General features: G+C 40.5%; 1 protein-coding gene across 1 annotated transcript in view; it reads right to left on the bottom strand.

The window, feature by feature from the left end:
• The window catches only part of fhl3b (four and a half LIM domains 3b), a 35,454-nt gene extending 22,105 nt beyond the window's left edge, over positions 1 to 13,349 (bottom strand). The window contains exon 1 of the mRNA XM_063018379.1: positions 13,231 to 13,349. The gene's annotated coding sequence lies outside the window, so the exon portion shown is untranslated. The remainder of the gene's footprint in view (positions 1 to 13,230) is intronic.
• Between the last annotated feature and the right edge of the window lie 4,836 nt (positions 13,350 to 18,185).

Raw genomic sequence — 18,185 nt, 5'->3', positions numbered from 1 at the left:
TTGCACCCATTTTCTCTTTAAAGGAATTTATGAGGATTCATTTGAAACAGCATGTGTCAGGCCAGGCACTTGGCTGCCAGTCAACATTCCAATTCATCCTAAAGGTGTTCCAGTGGGATCAGCTCTTCATCGTCCTCCACATCAAACTCGTCTGATTAGGTCTTTATGGACGTTGCTTTGTACACAGGGGTACAGACAGTCCTGCTGGAACTGGGGAAGAGCCTTCCCTAATCTGTTACCACAGTTAAAAGAGTATTTGTAAGGCCAAGTACCTGGCTGCAAGTCAACATTCCAATTCATCCCAAAAGTGTTCAGTTGGGCTAAGGTCAGGGCTTTGTACATCATACTTCTCTGATTAAAGAAGACAGTCCTGCTGGAACTGGAGAAGAGCCTTCCCTAAACTGTTGCCACAGTTAAGAGTATTTTATGAGGCCAAGTACCTGGCTGCCAGTCAACATTCCAATTCATCCCAAGGGTGTTCAGGTGTGATCAGCTCTTCATCGTCCTCCACATCAAACTCCTCTGATCCTGTTTATATGGATGTTGCTTTATACACAGGGACACAGACAGTCCTGCTGGAACTGGGGAATAGCCTTCCCTAAACTGTTGCCACAGGTAAAAGAGTATTTGTGATTCCAAGTACCTGGCTGCCAGTCAACATTCCAATTCATCCCAAAGGTGTTCCAGTGGGATCAGCTCTTCACAGTCCTCCACAATAACCTTCTCTGATTAGGTCTTTATGGACGTTGCTTTGTACACAGGGACACAGACAGTCCTGCTGGAACTGAAGAAGAGCCTTCCCTAAACTGTTACCACAGTTAAGAGTATTTTATGAGGTCAAGTACCTGGCTGCCAGTCAACATTCCAATTCATCCCAAAGGTGTTCCAGTGGGATCAACTCTTCACAGTCCTCCACATCAAACTCCTCTGATCTTGTCTTTATGGACGTTGCTTTGTACACAGAGGTACAGACAGTCCTGCTGGAACTGGGAAAGAGCCTTCCCTAAACTGTTGACACAGTTAAAGGAGTGTTTATGAGGCCAAGTACCTGGCTGCCAGTCAACATTCCAATTCATCCCAAAGGTGTTCCAGTGGGATCAGCTCTTCATCGTCCTCCACATCAAACTTCTCTGATTAGGTCTTTATGTTGCTTTATACACAGGGGTACAGACAGTCCTGCTGGAACTGGGGAAGAGCCTTCCCTAAACTGTTGACACAGTTAAAAAAACATAATAATTTAATGGAACACGTCAACAATAGGCCTGTCCGAAAGACCTGAACCGATAAATAGTGTGTTTGATTGTGGTGTGTGCGCCTCATGCTGGGCTCAGACCTCGTCCAGACTGCTTTTATGGTAAGAACAATGCATCCTCTCGTTTCAGAGCTCCTCACAGACGCCCACTGATGTTTACACAACAGCACGGCTACGAAAAAAAAAAAGAACGCACCGACACACCAGACTGGTTTCTAACACCGCCTCGTCTAATAAAACCTGCATTCCTTTCTCACCCCTGACATCTGAACCACGGCGTCTGGATAGTAAAGGATCATATACTGCAACTATTTTATTTATTAAAATCATATTATAGGATATTTATGTTTAGTTTATACATTGATCAGCCATAACATTAAAACCTTCTACAATTACTGACTGTAGTCCATCTGTTTCTCTACATACTTTTTAGCCTGCTTTCATGCTGTTCTTCAATGGTCAGAACTCTCCCAGGACCACCACAGAGCAGGTATTATTTAGGTGCTGGATCATTCTCAGCACTGCAGTGACACTGACATGGTGGTGGTGTGTTAGTGTGTGTTGTGCTGGTATGAGTGGATCAGACACAGCAGCGCTGCTGGAATCAGCTGGAGCGACACAGCTGTGCTTAAAAAGGCAGGGGTTCAAACAAACACGTTTCCTCCCCCGCCAGCCTTTTTGATCTATATAAGGAACGTTCCAGCCACTCGGGAAATAAACACAAAGGAAAAGAAACAGAGCGATAAACTGAGAGAGAGAGAGATGCAGAGTATTTTCTATGTGCCAATTATTGGACTATAAAAAATGTTTTGTGGTTGTGGTTGAAGCAGACAGACTATGCTAAAATCCACGACTGTCACAAAGATAGCTTATATTTTTATTTAGCCAAAAACTGATCTTCCTCTTTGGCTCTTAAATATGCACCGTGTCGATGAATAACTCGGGTTGACGCTCATTTTTTTAAATAAAGGAAATTCTATGCTTCCAACTTTGCAGCGATAGTTTAGCCCTTTATTGCATGGATTTCTTTTTTCTCCGTGGAAAAAATATATGTTGTTTGTTATAGCCACTGAATACACAGAAAAATAGTAAAAAAATAAAATAAATTCTGCCGCTCAGGTGGCGCAGCGGTAAAGTACGCTAGTTTGGGGTTTCAAATACATCGTATCGAACCTCAGCTCTGCCTTTCCAACTAGGCTGGGTGGCTGTATGAACAAGCATTGGCTGTTGTTCAGGGTTGTTAGTCGGATCATAGGTCCTCATAAATGGGCCAGTGATAGCTCAGTGGTTAAGGTACTGGACTAGTAAACAGAAGGTTGCCGGTTCAAGCCCCGCCACCACCAAGTTGCCACTGCTGGGTCCCTGAGCAAGGCCCTTAACCTTCAATTGCTCATGGTGTTCCGCTCACTGTGTAAGTCGCTTTGGATAAAAGCGTCTGCTAAATGATGAAAATGTAAATGTAAATGTAACTGGTGCGACTGAGGCCCCTGCCTAATGCTGATGGGGGTGTGGCCCTCCGTACACAGTGCCGTCAAGTGTATGAACTCGACTCGTGCAGGTGAAAAATGCAGTCTGTACTGACTGTGCACGCCGGAGGGGGCGTATGTTAGTTGAGAGGCGTCCTCAGTAAGCGGTGAAGGGTCGAATCAGTATAGAGGACGCAATCAGGGTTATTGGACACGACTAGAATAGGGGAGAAAAATTCAAATTTAGCTTTTTAAAAAACGCGATTTTTAATTTGTAGCATATATGCAACATCATGCATTTGCAAAATAGTCATATGTTGTATGTACATCATGCATTCTGGCATTTTTAAGGAAATAATATTTCCTTCTTCATTGTGAACAAGAAATTTCATTTGCTCATCTGTTAATGTCCAATTACATTGGTATGCAGTAAGACAATTCCTTTCCTTATTGAAACACAAACAATGATTACACTAGCTGCACATTACATTTGTAAATCCTTTACAAGTTGGCAACTTGCACCTGTTTCTTTTCTCCTACCCATTTTGGCCAGTGATCAACGCCATCAGTCTTCACATCCTTTGGGGGAGTTGGAACTGTAGGCTATCGCACCATCTCCCAGGTGATCGGACGAGTTCCCCTTTTTCGGCATGAGTAGGGTGACCATATTTTGTTTTTTAAAAAAGAGGACGCCTGGTTTGGGGAAGGAAGGGGGTGGGGGAAGGAGTTATTTCATGTTGTTGGTAAGCAGATTAGAAAGCGAGCAAGTGTTTCAATTCAGTGTTTCAATGCCAGTTTACAGGCCGAGCAGATAGATGCCAGGAGTTCATGATGTGCCAGTTGTTGTTCTAAGCAAATAGTTATGCGGTTCTGTCTGTTTCCAACATCGTGTTCATTCTCTTTTACGACGTGTTTGCAGGAGGCCGGCAGAAACGATTCCAGCTTCAGAGCCAAATGTGGAAAAACCGAGGTGGAAACTGCTGTGCGCAGAGAAGCCACGTCAGTCACTTCTGTGGGAGGTGGAAAACGAGAGGAATGATCGGGTTGGGAGCAAATGTCACTTGTAATTGCTGGTTTTTGGGACTCAGCGAGGTTTCTGGCATCTCTGGCGCCCAGACATAGCTGACTGGCAACCTCAAGTACCTGGTGTCCCTCCTTAACCATGAGACTCCCAGAACCACGAGGCACCGGAGGAGGCGTAACAGTCCGTGTGAGGTACACACAAAGACCTTCCAGGTTTCAAATGTTACAATGATCATTTGGGAGTGAACAAACAATGGTTTCTATACAATACGAGATCAAAGCTGGTGGAAAAAAGCCACAAGAAATAAAACAATACATCAAAGAAAGGGTTTGCCTACAAACGTGGAGACCCTTGTTCAAATCAGTGGTGCCACCAGCCGTGTCAGGTGCTTTTTTGCATTTCCCACACAATTCTTCTCTCAATCTAGTCGTATCTAATTACACAATTGTATTTCTCTTTCTCTCGACTGCTGCTGACCTTCACTTTTGACCAAGGAGAGCCATGACTAACACACACCCCCTCCGACACGTGTGCAGTAGCCGACCGCTTCTTTTCACCTGCACGAGACAGGTTCATATGGAGATTTGTACCCCACACTGATCTCCATTATCCCCCGTCTCTGTGCAGACAGTATCGATTAGCCAGCAAATGCATCAGTTATGCAGAATCCCCTCCAGCAATCCCACCCCCAGACGAGCCAACTGTTGTCTGTATAGGTGTCCGGCCTTCCGATAGCGTGTGCTAGCGTGTTTTACCACACTTTGTGCACCATCTGAGCACGTAACCAGTTTTATCTGATAGTCAAGGAGGCTGGATAGGGAATTACCATCCTGCTGCCGAAACAGAAACTCCTGCTCGTCTGGTTGACATGTGGAATAAGTGGTGGAGGAATACACAATGCATAGCGTGTTTCTCTATGTGTTAAAGTTCGACCACTGGTCAGGATAAAGAAGTGACCAGTGCTTTTAGATGTACCAGAAGGTCACATGTGTTGTTCACGTGGCTGAAAGTGCCACAGTACAGGGGAATTGAATATAGCAAACTTAGACCATGCAAAATAAAACCAATGGTGTTGGCGTAGGGGTGGGTGGGTGATTGGTGGGACCAAACTCCAAAACTTGAATTTCCTTTGGGCCGAATGTACGAGCCCAATGAAAAAGCCGAAATTAAAATGGGATGTGTTCCAAACCACAAACTATCAAACTGAACCATATGTCTAATTAGTGCCCTACCGACTGTCAGGATATACTGTGCATGGAGCTGAATGTTCATGGATGTAGGATCAGTGAATGTATATCTGGCAACCACATTCATGAAAATACAGTGGTACCTCTAGATACGAGCTGCTCCACATACGAGCTTTTCGAGATCCGAGCCGAGGCTCGGACAAAATTTCTGCTCTAGATACGAGCCCAGATCCAAGATACGAGCCGGGCTGGAGCTTCGGGGACGCTACCGCTAGTTTGAGCGTCGGCGCAAGGGAGCCGTTTCAAAGGAATTTCCCAACTACTACTACTACTACTAGTACAGTACTCGCTCCCACAATCCTCGATCCCACAATCCTCTAGCATCCCCTCATCCCGTTCTTCTCATGGGTCCCAAGAAAGTAAGTGCAAGTGACAATGGCGAGAAGAAGAAGAGGATGATGTCGATTGAGTTAAAGCAAGAGATAATAGAAAAGCATGAGCAAGGCGTGCTTTTTATAATAATACTGATTATTACGTATTTTATACATTTTTCTTACTGTTTTTTATACATTTTTCTTTTATTTATTTATTTTGTTATGTTTTATATGTTTATACATGTGTTTTTCTTAATTAAAAACGTGTATTTTTTCATAATTTACGATATTTTGGGGACTTGTCAGAGGGCTGGAACGGATTAATTCTATTTCCTTTATTTTAAATGGGGAAAATTAGTTCGAGATACGAGCTGCTCTACTTACGAGCTCGGCTCTGGAACGAATTAAACTCGTATCTAGAGGTACCACTGTATAAACAGGACCTGGTGCACTGCTACCCATAAGAAATGATACAGATAGTAAACAGCTTAGAGAGAACTGAATCAAACAGTAAGCCTATTTCTGAAACATTTACTTTAAATACTTAGCTTGTTTAATGAATTTGGACGTCTGGCTTGTGTTATGGATTAAACTGAATAAAACCTAAGTTTAACAGGAGAAGATTTTAGAGAGCTTGTGAATGTAGCCATGCTTGTTTTCAGTGCTGTTTATAAATGATTTTTGTAATGACTCGGGGGGCATTGCTGACATTTAAGGGGATTTGAGATCTGACCTGGAGAAAGGGTCATGAAATAGGTATGCTGTATTAACTGGACATGTTTTGGCTGTGGTTAATTCGGATCTAGAGCGAGTCCACTGATCTGTTTCGAGGTTTGTTATTCCTCCTTCACATTTGTATTTTGAGTTTTACATTTAGAACTTGAATAGAGATCGAGACAAACATGAGCGATGGCTAAAATCAGAGCCGCATGCTAAGACGGGCAACTGTTTGAAAGTCAGAGACGGATGCTATCGGTTTTCTCTGACCTTTCTCTAATAGACACAATTAGAACTTTGTGCTCAAAAAAATACTGCATTTTGTTATACAGAGCCGATGGTTGCTCTGTGTCACGTTTTTGTTTTTCACGCTCACAGACACTATCGCTCCGTCACATGGTCCATCAGGATTCTGTCAGACAATTCTGCAACCACATATTAGATGTTTTATTTACTGAGAAAAAATAATATTGATGTTAAATTCCATGTAGTGTAGCAGCTGAGGTTTTCTGATGTGCTGTGCTGTAGATTCATTTGACTGCTGTTTTTAACTTGCAGTGTGGCTACCCACAAAACGTACCTCTCAATTATATACACATATTGAACTGTATTGTAACATATTTAGCTGTATTTAACTTTTTTTTATGTATTTATCCAAACATATTAAACGTATTTACCTTTATTTTTTTATGTATATAGCTGTATTAAAATATTTTTATCATTTTTGTATTTAGCTGTATTTAACTTCATGTATTTATTTTTATATATGTACAAATGTGTTTATTTATGTATGAAGTTGTGTTTAACTTATTTTTTATTTTTTATTATGTTTCAGCTGTATTTAACTTTTTTATGTATTTAGCTATATTTAAATGTATTTATTTATTTAATTTTATCTACCTATTTAGCTGTATTTAAATTTATTTATGTGTTTTTATTTATGTATATAGCTGTACTTAATTTTATTTATGTATTTTTATTTATGTATATAGCTGTGTTTAACTTTATTTATTTTTATGTATTTAGCTGTATTTACTTTTATTTATTTAATTTTATGTATTTATTTAGTTGTGTTTAACTTGATTTATCTATTTGTATTTATGTATTTAGCTGTGTTTAACTTTATTTATATATTTTTATGTTTTACTGTATCATTTGGTGAAAGTGTGGTTACCCACTAAGCTGAACCCCTCAATTATACACACATATTTCACTTTAGCTGTATTTTACCCCTCAATTACACACATATCTGAGATGGTTTAGAAAATAAAATCGCTGTAATTTAACGTAGCAAATGAGGCGGAAAAATCTCAACAGCATCAAAACCATTTAACCAGTCTAACAATCTGAACAAGATCTTCTCCCAACAATATCTTCTGCACAACCTCCGTGTCATGTCCTTTTCTAAACGATTTTAAGAAACTGTTTTTTTTCTTCACTTTATGATTGGGACACACTCAGATGATTGACTTGGTTGTGCTATAAGCATTTGTATGGCTGAGCACTGTTAGTGGTCAAAAGTTCATCAGTGGGGCTGAGGTCAGGACTCCGAGATGTGCCTCATGTCTTTATAGAGCTTGCTAACGCTGGAACAGGAAAGGGCCTTCACTAACATGTTGGTGCAAAGTTATAAGAATATAGTTTCCTTTATATAATTTATTTATTACACCTGTTAGCAAATGTTGTGGTTAAAACACATGAATTCAAATCTATAGTTTAATTACTAGCAGTGGCTTAGATTTTCCCTTCACATGCGTCACTACAACATTTGTCTTTAATATTGGTGTGTTTTCTAATTATTTCCTTGTTTCTTCAGCAGAACTAACTAGAGCAGAACTCCTGGAGGTTCACTCAGCACTCAGGTAAATGTATAACATGATATTTAAATAATGCAACTGAAAGACAATCCGGAATTATGAGCGAATGGAAAAACAGAACGTGAGCGGAAAAATAAAAGAGAGACGAAGAGGAAAGGAAGCCACAAACATTCCATGTGTGGGACATCCGAGACTGAGCAGCCTGGACAGAAATAACTGGCTTTTCCTGCTGTTTGTGTGAGAAGACCCTGAGGGGGGTATCATAGCCCAAAAATCCCACAGCAGCCCTGCTCAGTGTGCTTTTACACTCTGTAGTCGCGCTACACACTGCGCTCGAGCAAGCTTTTATTTATTACTTTTTAATCCAGTAACTTAATTGGCAAACGAGTCTTAATAAGACGAGGTGTCCATATACTTTTGGCCATGTAGTGTATATACAGTATGTACACTGATTAACCATAACATTAAAACCACCTCCTTGTTTCTACACTCACTGTCCATTTTATCAGCTCCACATACCATATAGAAGCACTTTATAGTTCTACAATTACTGACTGTAGTCCAACACACTGTAGAGACACAAGTCTCAGCTCGCATCTCAGCATGTCTGCGAGATATCTCACAATGGATGTCAGCTCATCATCTAAAACTCAATCCCAGCAAGACAGAGCTGTTACTTATTCCTGGAGATCGATCTCTAACCCAGTAGCTAGTCATCTCTCTTGATGACTCCCAGATCAGACCATCTGATCATGTAAGAAGCCTTGGTGTCGTCCTGGATAACCAGCTGACCTTCTCTCCTCATGTAGCCAACATGACAAGATCGTGCCTGGTTCCTCCTCTACAACATCAGGAAGATTCGGCCATTTCTCTCCAGGGAAGCTACCCAGATTTATGTGCAGTCACTTGTAATCTCACTGTTGGACTACTGCAACTCCCTCCTGGCAGGTGCTCCTATGTCCACTATTAAACCCCTGCAGCTCATTCAAAATGCAGCTGCCTGTCTGGTTTTTAACCAGCCCAAACACTGCCACATCATCACCTCACTGCTGCCACATCACCCCACTGCTGCGTTCTCTTCACTGGCTTCCTGTAGCTGCACGCATTCAGTTTAAAACACTGATGCTCACCTACAAAGCCAAAAATGGACCAGCCCCAAGCTACCTTCGTGGTCTAATCAAACCCCGCTCTGTACCACGCAACCTCCGAGCCACTAGTCTCGCTCACCTTGAGCCGCCACCCAGGACTAAAGGAAGACAAGCATCAAGGCTCTTCTCTGTTCTAGCACCCAAGTGGTGGAATGAACTTCCTCTGTCTGTCCGAACATCTGAGTCTCTTGCTGTCTTTAAAAAACAAGTGAAAACCTTCATCACCTCTTTACTAAACACTTAAACTGACATGTACTTATTTACTAACATTTTTTTTCCATTTCCAAAAAAAACAAAAAAAAAAACTTTGGTTCTAACAGGTTTTAGCAGATTTGTGTTCTTCAACTGTTGTTTACTAAAACTTGAGAAATGAAATGTTTACTATGGAAGCTCTTCTGTATGTCACTCTGGATAAGAGCATCTACTAAATGCTGAAAATGTAAATGTAAATGTTTCTCTACATGCTTTGTTAGCCCCCTTTCACCCTGTTCTTCAGTGGTCAGGACCCCCACAGGACCACCACAGAGCAGGTATTATTTGGGTGGTGGATCATTCTCAGCACTGCAGTGACACTGACATGGTGGTGGTGTGTTAGTGTGTGTTGTGCTGGTATGAGTGGATAAGACACAGCAGCGCTGATGGAGTTTTTAAACACCTCAATGTCACTGCTGGACTGAGAATAGTCCAGCAACCAAAAATATATCCAGCCAACAGCGCCCCGTGGGCAGCGTCCTGTGAGCACTGATGAAGGTCTAGAAGATGACCAACTCAAACAGCGATCGTCTCTGTCGTTACATTTACAAGGTGGACCAAGTAGGTAGGAGTGTCTAATAGAGTGGACAGTGAGTGGACACGGTGTTTAAAAACTCCAGCAGCGCTGCTGTGTCTGATCCACACATACCAGCACAACACACACTAACACACCACCACCATGTCAGTGTCACTGCAGTGCTGAGAATGATCCAGCACCTAAATAATACCTGCTCTGTGGTGGTCATTCAAGACCATTGAAGAACAAGGTAAAAGCATGTTTCAAAAGTATGTAGAAACAGATGGTCTACAGTCAGTAATTGTAGAACTACAAAGTGCTTCTATATGGTAAGTGGAGCTGATAAAATGGACAGTGAGTGTAGAAACAAGGAGGTAGTTTTAATGTTATGGCTGATTAGTGTATATACTATATATTAACCTACACTCCTTAATTCACTTCTTTGTAGACGCTCCTTTGGCAGCAATTACAGATTTCCAACTGGATTTAGGCAGTTTATCCCATTCTTCATGGCAGATCATTTAAAGTGCCGACAGATTGGATGATGAACATCTGTAACTCCCCTCTTCAGCTCTCTTTACAGATGTTTGATGGGGACAATGTCACGTCTTTGTCATGTTGAAAGATGAGCAGTCATTCCAGACTGAGTTTCAGACCCACAAGGCATGATGCAGCTACCACCATGTTTACTGTAGGGGTGAAAACAGCCAGGTAGGCAAAGACTTGCTGTTCGGGCCAAAGCAAGACAATATTTTTCCTCATGTTGCCAAAGTTGGTGATGATCAGTCCTGCAGTCTCACGCCTTTTACCCAGCAGTTGCTTCAGTCTTGCCACTCTACTGCCATAACTACTGGCTTCTGTGTTACTTCACACACTGAGGCTCTTCTTCCCTAGAGGCCCCAATTGGCCAGACGGTCAAGGTTCAAGGTAGTGCCAAGCTTTATCCATTTTATCCTGACCCTGAGAGCATTCCAAGCCAGACAGATACCCACAGACAGCTCCTTGGACTGGTTTAGGGCAGTGATAGCTCAGTGGTTAAGGTACTGGACTAGTAAACAGAAGGTTGCCGGTTCAAGCCCCGCCACCACCAAGTTGCCACTGTTGGGTCCCTGAGCAAGACCCTTAACCCTCAATTGCTCATAGTGTTCAGCTCATTGTGTAAGTCGCTTTGGATAAAAGCGTCTGCTAAATGCTGAAAATGTAAATGTAAATGTTTATGTCCTGACAATGTGGTGTGAATTGTGGCTCCTTATAGACTCAGGTGAACTATAAATTCTATAAATGAGTTCTACACACATCTCAAGAATTATAGCATTTACATTTTCAACTGTGACCTATACAATCCAAGCAACTGAGGGTTAAGGGCCTTGCTCAGGGGCCCAACAGTGGTAAATGTGGGGCTTTAACCAGAAACCTTCCAATTACTAGTCCTGTTTATTAACTGCTGAGCTATTACTGAATGATAAAAACAAAAAGGATGCACCTGACTTCAGATCAAAGTGACACAGTGAAGGGTCTGAATGCTTTTATGAATACGTGTTTAGTGTTTAATTTTTAGTAAATATTTGAATTTTGGATGATTAAGTGTGGAGTAATAGGTAAAAGAATATATGGGTGTCCATATACTTTTGGCCATGTAGTGTATATTCTTTATTTCCATCGAGATCAATAAGGTATCTGTCTGTCTGTCTGTCTGTCTGTCTGTCTGTCTGTCTATCTATCTATCTATCTATCTATCTATCTATCTATCTATCTATCTACATTTACATTTTCGGCATTTAGCAGACACTTTTATCCAAAGTGACTTACAATTATGACTGTACACAATTTTTATATTGAGCAATTGAGGGTTAAGGGCCTTGCTCAAGGGCCCAACAGTGGCCACCTGGTAGTGGTGGGGCTCGAACCGGCAACCTTTAGATTACTAGTTCATTACCTTAACCACTGAGCTACCACTGTCCCTCTATCTATCTATCTATCTATCTATCTATCTATCTATCTATCTATCTATCTATCTATCTATCTATCTATCTATCTATCTATCTTTCTATCTATCTGTCTGTCTGTCTGTCTGTCTGTCTGTCTGTCTAATCTATCTGTCTGTCTGTCTGTCTGCCTGTCTATCTGTATGTCTGTCTGTCTGTCTTTCTGTCTGTCTGTCTGTCTGTCAAGTGGTCAGTACCTGATCTCACATCTGTTCTTTTAAATGAATGAACATGAATCCCCACGGTCACACTCTAACACCTCGGGGAAGTTTAAAGAAGGCAATCGATCTTTTGCATGTTTTTGGGATGACCTGAAACCGGGGTACCTGGAGGAAACCCACTTGTACAGCAGGAGGACATGGAAAACTTCTTATATAAGTTTGGACACCCCAGTCACAAAGGGTGTCCATACACTTTTAACAACTCTGTTTCTCCTATCAACAATATTTAAAAGCCCCCTGGTGGCCAGAGTGGGTGTCACACAGTAGCATGGATGCTGAGGACCTGGGTTTGACCTTCATCAGTGGTCACTGAGAAGTTTTGCTTGTGTCTACATGTTGATGAGCTGCTGTTGTAATCCTACTAAAACTATTAAATGTAAACAAAGCCCTTATAGGGTTTTCTTTTTTTCTTACAAATGTTAGTTACAGTTATTATTTTTATCATTATTGTTGCCATTGTTGTTGTTATTGGCATGAATGAACATAAATCCCCACAGTCACACTCTAAATTATTTACCAGAACATTTACATTTGTGGCATTTAGTAGATGCTTTTATCCAAAGTGACTTACAATGTGGAAAGTTTTTACCAGAACATTTACATTTGTGGCATTTAGCAGACACTTTTATCCAAAGCAACTCATATTAACATTTATGACTGAATGACTGAATTACCAGAAATGCTGTTAAACGCTGTTAAAGCTGCCGGGGGTGGGGGTCAACATCAAATAGATATCCATGTATATATACACACTCACACTACAGTTATTTTTATAACTATATACATATAATTGTCTTTAATTAAATATAAATATAAATATGAATATTATCACTGGCTAGTTATTTATGCTTTGTTATGTTGATGTTTCTGAATCATATTTGAAAGCATGATCAATCCATATTAATACATAGAATAATTTGGTAGCAAGGGGCCCAGTGCAATTACATTTTAGGGTTCCCAAAAATACTAGCCTCACTCCTGGTTAGATGTAGACACCTCAGGTACAGGGGGTGATAAAGAGGAACACTGAGTCTAAAAACACCTCACAAACACAGATGTACAGACGAGTACTGTTAGGTACTGTTACCAAAGTGGATGGGATTAGTTGGGATGAGTATCAATAATCAATTCCAAATTCTGCAGGGTGAAATTAAACCCCTTGCAGCTTAATTCTCAATACTCATAAACAAAAAGTAAAGATACGTTGCGATGCTTTAGTGATGAAGCATTAAAACACTACTACAATATTACAGATGAATTAAACTCCTACCGTCACTCTTCGGTCGGTCTCGGGTCAAATCGGATGTGTTCGGGTCGGTTCGGGTTGTTACGGCTCCTGATGGCTTCGGGTGGGCAGTGTGCGCTCGGCTTTCCGTACCTTTCTCCAGTCAGACCAGTAAGCAGGACTGAAGTGTGCCAGTCAGACCGTGGATAAAGTACCGTAGTAGTGGTAGAAGTTCCAGTGAATCAGTGGGAGGAGATTCAGCTGCTCAGCTCCTCCTATAACCAAACCCAGCACTTAAATGTCACAATCACAGGTTCACAGACGCACCCACTCCATGGTGCACTAAATAATGATCAGTTATTGTTATTCTGTCGCTTCATTCTTGTCGTCAGGGTCGCTGTGGATCCGGTGCAACTCCGTAACAAGAGGCGCAAGACAGGAATACACACAGGGAGTCAGATCTCTTACTTACACCCAGGCGAAGTTAAAGAAAGCAGTCGATCTTTTGCATGTTCTTAGGAGATGAACTGAAACCGGGGTACCCGGAGGAAACCCACTTGTACAGTGGGAGGACATGGAAAACTCCTTATATACAGTACAGTATCAGGCAAAGTTTAAACACCCCAGTCAGAATAAATAGAAACAAATAAACAAAACATGCTATTTGATCAGGGGTGTCCATACACTTTTGAATAAGTACTGTAAAGTACTGTAATTCTATTTCTAATATGAACGTCATTTAAAGGCCCCATGGTGACCAGAGTGGGTGTCACATAGTAACATGGGTGCTGAGGACCTAGGTTTAATGTTCATCAGTGGTCACTGAGAAGTTTTGCTTGTGTCTGCATGAGTGGCGTCCAGGTACTTCAGTCTCTTATAAATTGAGGAGCTGCTGTTATAATCCTACTAAAATGATGTAAACAACACTATTATTATTATATTATTTTTATTTTATTATTAGTGTTGTTTTGTTGTTGGTGCTATTATTGTTACTGTTATTATCACTACTATAGTTGTTGTTTTGTTGTATTATTATTATTGTTAGTGTTAAAATAATAATAATATAATTATAATTTATGTATGTATTTATGTATGTATTTATGTATTTATTTATTTATGTATTTATTTGTGTATGTATTTATGTACTGTATGTATTTATTTATTTATTTATTTATTTATTTATTTATTTATTTATTTATTTACTTATTTATTTATTTATTTATGTATTTATTTATTTACTTATTTATTTATGTATGTCAAGTCAACTTTATTTATATAGCGCTTTTTACAACAGACATTGTCTTAAAGCAACTTTACAAAGTCCAGGACCAACAGATACAAAAACCCCTGTTGAGCAAGCCGAGGGCGACTGTGGCAAGGAAAAACTCCCTGAAAATTACAGGAAGAAACCTTGAGAGGAACCAGACTCAGCAGGGCCCATCCTTCTTGGGTGGTCTGGAGGATACTTTAAATAAATACACGATTTACACAAATCATACAAACACATAATTAAATGAACTAAAAGTTATAACTGGCAATAAATAATTAAATAAATAAATAAATAATAATAATAGAGTTGTTATTCAGTCTAGTGTTCAATAAAGTCTGTAGTGAGTTCTTGTCATTCTTGGTGCAATTACTCCAGACCAGTCACATCCGGCAGGAGCAGCATCGTTGTCCCGGCAGTCTCGACTTCAATCCTTAACCTCGGCGGGTAAACAGGTTTCCATCAGAATGCCCTCAGGGTAAAGTATGTATGTATTTATGTATTTATTTATGTATTTATTTATTTATGTATTTATTTATGTATGTATGTACAGTATTTATTTATTTACTTATTCATTTATGTATTTATGTACTGTATGTATGTATTTATTTATTTATTTACTTATTTATTTATTTATGTATTTATTTATGTATGTATTTATTTACTTATTTATGTATGTATGTATTTATTTATTTACTTATTTATTTATGTACTGTATGTATGTATTTATTTATTAATTTACTTATTTATTTATTTATGTATTTATTTATTTACTTATGTACTGTATGTATGTATGTACAGTGTATCACAAAAGTGAGTACACCCCTCACATTTCTGCAAATATTTTATTATATCTTTTCATGGGACAACACTATAGACATGAAACTTGGATATAACTTAGAGTAGTCAGTGTACAACTTGTATAGCAGTGTAGATTTACTGTCTTCTGAAAATAACTCAACACACAGCCATTAATGTCTAAATGGCTGGCAACATAAGTGAGTACACCCCACAGTGAACATGTCCAAATTGTGCCCAAAGTGTCAATATTTTGTGTGACCACCATTATTATCCAGCACTGCCTTAACCCTCCTGGGCATGGAATTCACCAGAGCTGCACAGGTTGCTACTGGAATCCTCTTCCACTCCTCCATGATGACATCACGGAGCTGGTGGATCTTAGACACCTTGAACTCCTCCACCTTCCACTTGAGGATGAGCCACAGGTGCTCAATTGGGTTTAGTCCATCACCTTTACCTTCAGCTTCCTCAGCAAGGCAGTTGTCATCTTGGAGGTTGTGTTTGGGGTCGTTATCCTGTTGGAAAACTGCCATGAGGCCCAGTTTTCGAAGGGAGGGGATCATGCTCTGTTTCAGAATGTCACAGTACATGTTGGAATTCATGTTTCCCTCAATGAACCGCAGCTCCCCAGTGCCAGCAACACTCATGCAGCCCAAGACCATGATGCTACCACCACCATGCTTGACTGTAGGCAAGATACAGTTGTCTTGGTACTTCTCACCAGGGCGCCGCCACACATGCTGGACACCATCTGAGCCAAACAAGTTTATCTTGGTCTCGTCAGACCACAGGGCATTCCAGTAATCCATGTTCTTGGACTGCTTGTCTTCAGCAAACTGTTTGCGGGCTTTCTTGTGCGTCAGCTTCCTTCTGGGATGACGACCATGCAGACCGAGTTGATGCAGTGTGCGGCGTATGGTCTGAGCACTGACAGGCTGACCTCTCACGTCTTCAACCTCTGCAGCAATGCTGGCAGCACTCATGTGTCTATTTTTTAAAGCCAACCTCTGGATATGACGCCGAACACGTGGACTCAACTTCTTTGGTCGACCCTGGCGAAGCCTGTTCCGAGTGGAACCTGTCCTGGAAAACCGCTGTATGACCTTGGCCACCATGCTGTAGCTCAGTTTCAGGGTGTTAGCAATCTTCTTGTAGCCCAGGCCATCTTTGTGGAGAGCAACAATTCTATTTCTCACATCCTCAGAGAGTTCTTTGCCATGAGGTGCCATGTTGAATATCCAGTGGCCAGTATGAGAGAATTGTACCCAAAACACCAAATTTAACAGCCCTGCTCCCCATTTACACCTGGGACCTTGACACATGACACCAGGGAGGGACAACGATACATTTGGGCACAATTTGGACATGTTCACTGTGGGGTGTACTCACTTATGTTGCCAGCTATTTAGACATTAATGGCTGTGTGTTGAGTTATTTTCAGAAGACAGTAAATCTACACTGCTATACAAGCTGTACACTGACTACTCTAAGTTATATCCAAGTTTCATGTCTATAGTGTTGTCCCATGAAAATATATAATGAAATATTTGCAGAAATGTGAGGGGTGTACTCACTTTTGTGATACACTGTATGTATGTATGTATGTATGTATGTATTTATTTATTTACTTATTTATTTATAAGCTCTGTCATGTTTGCACTGTTTTTCCAGAACATCCTGTTTTCTGTTTGGGTCTTCAGGCTTGATAATAGCTCGTTCATATTTACTCTAATTGTATCCATCTATATTGTTTCTGGCCGTTCTCTTCCTGGTCTGGGAGTGAGAGGTTAGATTTGATTTGGTCCAGGGTTCTTTTGTTTGTCTCCTTTACTGTTCAAGGTTCTTCCTGCTCTTCCTGTCCAGCTTTTACATCCATTAAAAACAGAGAATATCATAGTCTGGATGATTCTGATCTTTGTTTGAGGAGATGCATCTTTACTTATGAAGATCCTCTCCAGTTCCTTCATTCAGTCTGTGTTGGATTTCCTGACCGCTGGATCCTTTGCTGTAAACTGATCCAAGTAGATAAAGCTGTCCACCACATCCACATCGTCTGAATTTAGTGGTTCTTCCTGTTATCATCACTTTTGTATATATTTTATTTTGGCCCAAAGTGAATGAATGAAACTGATGTCTGATTTCAAGTCTCTTTCATGACTTACAAACCACATGATATTTCTATTATTGTTGGCAGCCAAATACAATCCAAATATTTAAAGGTTAAGGGCTATGAAACTTGGCAGTGGTGGGACTTGAACCAGTAACCTTCTAGTCACTTGTCCAGTACCTTAACCCCTGAGCTACAACTGCCCACACCCCTATTAGAGAAACGGTTGTGTTAATTTTACTGGAAATTGGTTTGTACTAGCACATACTGTACTGTATCCACAGAACGTTCCAGTAACCCTATTCCAGTGTTTCTCAATCCTGGTTCTGGAAATTCCCGACTCGAGCACACCTGATCCAGAACTGAGCTCATCCTGCAGGGGAAACACTAAACACGGCAAGAAGAGAAACAACCAGTTTGACTACTGGTTTTCCTACCAGTCAGACAGAAGCTACGTGTGATGGAGCTGATGAGTCGTCTGAAGACCTTGACTAACCTCTCGAACAAATGAAATTTAGTGTGTTAGCACCTGGTTTGTCTGAAAACCTGCAGCCACACCCACCCATGCCAGGCTACTTACACATTTCTTTACTTGTTTCCTGACTTTATATTCTTTATACGTTTATATGCTTTATTGCTTGTAATTCACAATAACAGACCTCAGTTAACATTAAAAAATAAACAAATGTTGCAAAAATGCATCAACAAATGATTTAACAAATCAAAAACAAGTGTTTGCACAATACTTCACCATCTACAGTACATAATATCATCAACACATTAAAGCATTCAAGCAGTTTTGAATAGGACTGGACTCCCTGAACC

Source organism: Trichomycterus rosablanca, chromosome 1 (assembly GCF_030014385.1).
Source record: "Trichomycterus rosablanca isolate fTriRos1 chromosome 1, fTriRos1.hap1, whole genome shotgun sequence".
NCBI classification, from domain to species: Eukaryota; Metazoa; Chordata; class Actinopteri; order Siluriformes; family Trichomycteridae; genus Trichomycterus; species Trichomycterus rosablanca.
The sequence above is the reverse complement of the archived record's forward strand: the minus strand, read 5'-3'. Positions and strand labels throughout refer to the sequence as shown.